The sequence below is a fragment of the Sander vitreus genome, unplaced genomic scaffold, assembly GCF_031162955.1.
Source record: "Sander vitreus isolate 19-12246 unplaced genomic scaffold, sanVit1 ctg886_0, whole genome shotgun sequence".
In the NCBI taxonomy this organism is placed as follows: domain Eukaryota; kingdom Metazoa; phylum Chordata; class Actinopteri; order Perciformes; family Percidae; genus Sander; species Sander vitreus.
This window is the reverse complement of record NW_027595966.1, coordinates 485-7,200: the sequence shown is the minus strand read 5'-3', so window position 1 is coordinate 7,200 and position 6,716 is coordinate 485. Positions and strand designations below refer to the sequence as shown.

The 6,716-nt window shown below is 39.5% G+C and overlaps 5 non-coding genes and 1 pseudogene across 5 annotated transcripts; all 6 read left to right on the top strand.

Moving 5' to 3' along the window:
- Positions 1-645: 645 nt before the first annotated feature.
- On the top strand, positions 646-765 carry LOC144515077 (5S ribosomal RNA). The gene has a single exon (XR_013501692.1). It is a non-coding gene; the product is annotated as a 5S ribosomal RNA (ribosomal RNA).
- An 870-nt stretch (positions 766-1,635) lies between these two features.
- Positions 1,636-1,753, top strand: LOC144515078 (5S ribosomal RNA). The gene has a single exon (XR_013501693.1). It is a non-coding gene; the product is annotated as a 5S ribosomal RNA (ribosomal RNA).
- Positions 1,754-2,625: 872 nt separating this feature from the next.
- LOC144515074 (5S ribosomal RNA) lies at positions 2,626-2,747 on the top strand. Its single transcript, XR_013501690.1, has one exon. It is a non-coding gene; the product is annotated as a 5S ribosomal RNA (ribosomal RNA).
- An 874-nt stretch (positions 2,748-3,621) lies between these two features.
- On the top strand, positions 3,622-3,741 carry LOC144515072 (5S ribosomal RNA). Its single transcript, XR_013501689.1, has one exon. It is a non-coding gene; the product is annotated as a 5S ribosomal RNA (ribosomal RNA).
- An 872-nt stretch (positions 3,742-4,613) lies between these two features.
- On the top strand, positions 4,614-4,733 carry LOC144515075 (5S ribosomal RNA). Its single transcript, XR_013501691.1, has one exon. It is a non-coding gene; the product is annotated as a 5S ribosomal RNA (ribosomal RNA).
- An 868-nt stretch (positions 4,734-5,601) lies between these two features.
- On the top strand, positions 5,602-5,720 carry LOC144515073 (5S ribosomal RNA; annotated as a pseudogene).
- The last annotated feature ends 996 nt before the right edge of the window (positions 5,721-6,716 follow it).

Below are 6,716 nucleotides of genomic sequence, written 5' to 3'. Positions count from 1 at the left end.
GCTACTCCTCCTTTGCTGGAGACAGAGCTGACAAGGAAACTGTACGGAGGATGCAACTTTTTTTTTGGAAGCAACATCTTTAATTAAAACTAAAATAAACAACCTCACAGTGTTCAACAATTCAAGTAGGAGTTCATGCACTTTGACCATGAATTCTTTGTTCTTGTTCTTCAAGATTGTGCCGATCTGGATAGTTTTGAAATCAAAGATATCTACATTTTGGATCATGCAAATTTACGGAAGACGACAAGTCACTCAAGTCTGAGTAAAGGTAAAGTTCAAAAGAATTGAGAAATAATTACAGTAATGAAAAAATAAACATGGAAATACATACATGTAAGAATACATATAGCAACAGGCTAAATGAATGAATAAATATGGAACAAAACAAATGAAAGAATGCTTAAAAATACAGCAGTGTTAATTACAGTACCGAAAAAAAAGAGAGCAAAAAAAGCAATTCAACTTGTTGGTTCGAAGATGAATGTAGTTGAACTACCAGAGAGCTACTGCAAAATGTATAGGTGCACTACTAGTGTGATTACATGTAGTTGAGTACTCCTCAACCCCAAACTGCGTCTTCAACAGTTTTGAGAACCTCTGGGGTTCATCGTCTTTAAATAGCTTGTTTTCACTTGGTACACTCGCTACGGCCATACCACTCCTGAACACGCCCGATCTCGTCCGATCTCGGAAGCTAAGCAGGGTCGGGCCGGGTCAGTACTTGGATGGGAGACCGCCTGGGAATACCCGGTGCTGTGTTTTTCTTTCCGTCAGCAGAGGGCGCTAGTAATGGTCAAATGAAGCAAAGCAAAACACTGTCTTCATTTTTCTGAGCTCACTAGATGCCACTTTCTGTTCAACAAAGGGTTGAAAACACACTGAATTGCCATTCCTTTAACCCTTTCTTTGAACAGAGATTGCCATCTAGTGAGCTTAGAAAATAAAGACAGTGGTTTGCAAAGCTTCATTTCAATTATCGCCAGAGGGCGCTACTCCTCCTTTGCTGGAGACAGAGCTGACAAGGAAACTGTACGGAGGATGCAACTTTTTTTTGGAAGCAACATCTTTAATTAAAACTAAAATAAACAACCTCACAGTGTTCAACAATTCAAGTAGGAGTTCATGCACTTTGACCATGAATTCTTTGTTCTTGTTCTTCAAGATTGTGCCGATCTGGATAGTTTTGAAATCAAAGATATCTACATTTTGGATCATGCAAATTTACGGAAGATCGACAAGTCACTCAAGTCTGAGTAAAGGTAAAGTTCAAAAGAATTGAGAAATAATTACAGTAATGAAAAAATAAACATGGAAATACATACATGTAAGAATACATATAGCAACAGGCTAAATGAATGAATAAATATGGAACAAAAACAAATGAAAGAATGCTTAAAAATACAGCAGTGTTAATTACAGTACCGAAAAAAAGAGAGCAAAAAAGCAATTCAACTTGTTGGTTCGAAGATGAATGTAGTTGAACTACCAGAGAGCTACTGCAAAATGTATAGGTGCACTACTAGTGTGATTACATGTAGTTGAGTACTCCTCAACCCCAAACTGCGTCTTCAACAGTTTTGAGAACCTCTGGGGTTCATCGCCTTTAAATAGCTTGTTTTCACTTGGTACACTCGCTACAGCCATACCACCCTGAACACGCCCGATCTCGTCCGATCTCGGAAGCTAAGCAGGGCCGGGCCGGGTCAGTACTTGATGGGAGACCGCCTGGGAATACCCGGTGCTGTGTTTTTCTTTTCCGTCAGCAGAGGGCGCTAGTAATGGTCAAATGAAGCTAGCAAAACACTGTCTTCATTTTCTGAGCTCACTAGATGCCACTTTCTGTTCAACAAAGGGTTGAAAACACACTGAATTGCCATTCCTTTAACCCTTTCTTTGAACAGAGATTGCCATCTAGTGAGCTTAGAAAATAAAGACAGTGGTTTGCAAAGCTTCATTTCACTATCGCCAGAGGGCGCTACTCCTCCTTTGCTGGAGACAGAGCTGACAAGGAAACTGTACAGAGGATGCAACTTTTTTTTGGAAGCAACATCTTTAATTAAAACTAAAATAAACAACCTCACAGTGTTCAACAATTCAAGTAGGAGTTCATGCACTTTGACCATGAATTCTTTGTTCTTGTTCTTCAAGATTGTGCCGATCTGGATAGTTTTGAAATCAAAGATATCTACATTTTGGATCATGCAAATTTACGGAAGACGACAAGTCACTCAAGTCTGAGTAAAGGTAAAGTTCAAAAGAATTGAGAAATAATTACAGTAATGAAAAAAATAAACATGGAAATACATACATGTAAGAATACATATAGCAACAGGCTAAATGAATGAATAAATATGGAACAAAAACAAATGAAAGAATGCTTAAAAATACAGCAGTGTTAATTACAGCTACCGAAAAAAAAGAGAGCAAAAAAAGCAATTCAACTTGTTGGTTCGAAGATGAATGTAGTTGAACTACCAGAGAGCTACTGCAAAATGTATAGGTGCACTACTAGTGTGATTACATGTAGTTGAGTACTCCTCAACCCCAAACTGCGTCTTCAACAGTTTTGAGAACCTCTGGGGTTCATCGTCTTTAAATAGCTTGTTTTCACTTGCTACACTCGCTTACTGGGCCATACCACTCCTGAACACGCCCGATCTCGTCCGATCTCGGAAGCTAAGCAGGGTCGGGCCGGGTCAGTACTTGGATGGGAGACCGCCTGGGAATACCCGGTGCTGTAAGCTTTTCTTTTCCGTCAGCAGAGGGCGCTAGTAATGGTCAAATGAAGCTAGCAAAACACTGTCTTCATTTTCTGAGCTCACTAGATGCCACTTTCTGTTCAACAAAGGGTTGAAAACACACTGAATTGCCATTCCTTTAACCCTTTTCTTTGAACAGAGATTGCCATCTAGTGAGCTTAGAAAATAAAGACAGTGGTTTGCAAAGCTTCATTTCACTATCGCCAGAGGGCGCTACTCCTCCTTTGCTGGAGACAGAGCTGACAAGGAAACTGTACGGAGGATGCAACTTTTTTTTTGGAAGCAACATCTTTAATTAAAACTAAAATAAACAACCTCACAGTGTTCAACAATTCAAGTAGGAGTTCAGGCACTTTGACCATGAATTCTTTGTTCTTGTTCTTCAAGATTGTGCCGATCTGGATAGTTTTGAAATCAAAGATATCTACATATTGGATCATGCAAATTTAAGGAAGACGACAAGTCACTCAAGTCTGAGTAAAGGTAAAGTTCAAAAGAATTGAGAAATAATTACAGTAATGAAAAAATAAACATGGAAATACATACATGTAAGAATACATATAGCAACAGGCTAAATGAATGAATAAATATGGAACAAAACAAATGAAAGAATGCTTAAAAAATACAGCAGTGTTAATTACAGTACCGAAAAAAAGAGAGCAAAAAAAGCAATTCAACTTGTTGGTTCGAAGATGAATGTAGTTGAACTACCAGAGAGCTACTGCAAAATGTATAGGTGCACTACTAGTGTGATTACATGTAGTTGAGTACTCCTCAACCCCCAAACTGCGTCTTCAACAGTTTTGAGAACCTCTGGGGTTCATCGCCTTTAAATAGCTTGTTTTCACTTGCTACACTAGCTTACGGCCATACCACCCCTGAACACGCCCGATCTCGTCCGATCTCGGAAGCTAAGCAGGGTCGGGCCGGGTCAGTACTTGGATGGGAGACCGCCTGGGAATACCCGGTGCTGTGCTTTTTCTTTCCGTCAGCAGAGGGCGCTAGTAATGGTCAAATGAAGCTAGCAAAACACTGTCTTCATTTTTCTGAGCTCACTAGATGCCACTCTTCTGTTCAACAAAGGGTTGAAAACACACTGAATTGCCATTCCTTTAACCCTTTTCTTTGAACAGAGATTGCCATCTAGTGAGCTTAGAAAATAAAGACAGTGGTTTGCAAAGCTTCATTTCACCATCGCCAGAGGGCGCTACTCCTCCTTTGCTGGAGACAGAGCTGACAAGGAAACTGTACAGAGGATGCAACTTTTTTTTGAAGCAACATCTTTAATTAAAACTAAAATAAACAACCTCACAGTGTTCAACAATTCAAGTAGGAGTTCATGCACTTTGACCATGAATTCTTTGTTCTTGTTCTTCAAGATTGTGCCGATCTGGATAGTTTTGAAATCAAAGATATCTACATTTTGGATCATGCAAATTTAAGGAAGACTACAAGTCACTCAAGTCTGAGTAAAGGTAAAGTTCAAAAGAATTGAGAAATAATTACAGTAATGAAAAAATAAACATGGAAATACATACATGTAAGAATACATATAGCAACAGGCTAAATGAATGAATAAATATGGAACAAAACAAATGAAAGAATGCTTAAAAAATACAGCAGTGTTAATTACAGTACCGAAAAAAAAGAGAGCAAAAAAAGCAATTCAACTTGTTGGTTCGAAGATGAATGTAGTTGAACTACCAGAGAGCTACTGCAAAATGTATAGGTGCACTACTAGTGTGATTACATGTAGTTGAGTACTCCTCAACCCCAAACTGCGTCTTCAACAGTTTTGAGAACCTCTGGGGTTCATCGCCTTTAAATAGCTTGTTTTCACTTGCTACACTAGCTTACGGCCATACTCACCCTGAACACGCCCGATCTCGTCCGATCTCGGAAGCTAAGCAGGGTCGGGCCGGGTCAGTACTTGGATGGGAGACCGCCTGGGAATACCCGGTGCTGTGTTTTTCTTTCCGTCAGCAGAGGGCGCTAGTAATGGTCAAATGAAGCTGCAAACACTGTCTTCATTTTCTGAGCTCACTAGATGCCACTTTCTGTTCAACAAAGGGTTGAAAACACACTGAATTGCCATTCCTTTAACCCTTTTCTTTGAACAGAGATTGCCATCTAGTGAGCTTAGAAAATAAAGACAGTGGTTTGCAAAGCTTCATTTCACCATCGCCAGAGGGCGCTACTCCCTCCTTTGCTGGAGACAGAGCTGACAAGGAAACTGTACGGAGGATGCAACTTTTTTTTTGGAAGCAACATCTTTAATTAAAACTAAAATAAACAACCTCACAGTGTTCAACAATTCAAGTAGGAGTTCATGCACTTTGACCATGAATTCTTTGTTCTTGTTCTTCAAGATTGTGCCGATCTGGATAGTTTTGAAATCAAAGATATCTACATTTTGGATCATGCAAATTTACGGAAGACGACAAGTCACTCAAGTCTGAGTAAAGGTAAAGTTCAAAAGAATTGAGAAATAATTACAGTAATGAAAAAAATAAACATGGAAATACATACATGTAAGAATACATATAGCAACAGGCTAAATGAATGAATAAATATGGAACAAAACAAATGAAAGAATGCTTAAAAATACAGCAGTGTTAATTACAGTACCGAAAAAAAAGAGAGCAAAAAAGCAATTCAACTTGTTGGTTCGAAGATGAATGTAGTTGAACTACCAGAGAGCTACTGCAAAATGTATAGGTGCACTACTAGTGTGATTACATGTAGTTGAGTACTCTCAACCCCAAACTGCGTCTTCAACAGTTTTGAGAACCTCTGGGGTTCATCGTCTTTAAATAGCTTGTTTTCACTTGGTACACTAGCTTACGGCCATACCACCCCTGAACACGCCCGATCTCGTCCGATCTCGGAAGCTAAGCAGGGTCGGGCCGGGTCAGTACTTGATGGGAGACCGCCTGGGAATACCCGGTGCTGTAGCTTTTCTTTTCCGTCAGCAGAGGGCGCTAGTAATGGTCAAATGAAGCTAAAGCAAAACACTGTCTTCATTTTCTGAGCTCACTAGATGCCACTTTCTGTTCAACAAAGGGTTGAAAACACACTGAATTGCCATTCCTTTAACCCTTTTCTTTGAACAGAGATTGCCATCTAGTGAGCTTAGAAAAATAAAGACAGTGGTTTGCAAAGCTTCATTTCACCATCGCCAGAGGGCGCTACTCCTCCTTTGCTGGAGACAGAGCTGACAAGGAAACTGTACGGAGGATGCAACTTTTTTTTTGGAAGCAACATCTTTAATTAAAACTAAAATAAACAACCTCACAGTGTTCAACAATTCAAGTAGGAGTTCATGCACTTTGACCATGAATTCTTTGTTCTTGTTCTTCAAGATTGTGCCGATCTGATAGTTTTGAAATCAAAGATATCTACATTTTGGATCATGCAAATTTAAGGAAGATCGACAAGTCACTCAAGTCTGAGTAAAGGTAAAGTTCAAAAGAATTGAGAAATAATTACAGTAATGAAAAATAAACATGGAAATACATACATGTAAGAATACATATAGCAACAGGCTAAAATGAATGAATAAATATGGAACAAAACAAATGAAAGAATGCTTAAAAATACAGCAGTGTTAATTACAGCTACCGAAAAAAAGAGAGCAAAAAAGCAATTCAACTTGTTGGTTCGAAGATGAATGTAGTTGAACTACCAGAGAGCTACTGCAAAATGTATAGGTGCACTACTAGTGTGATTACATGTAGTTGAGTACTCTCAACCCCAAACTGCGCCTTCAACAGTTTTGAGAACCTCTGGGGTTCATCGCCTTTAAATAGCTTGTTTTCACTTGGTACACTCGCTACGGCCATACCACTCCTGAACACGCCCGATCTCGCCCGATCTCGGAAGCTGGCAGGGTCGGGCCGGGTCAGTACTTGATGGGAGACCGCCTGGGAATACCGGTGCTGTAAGCTTTTTCTT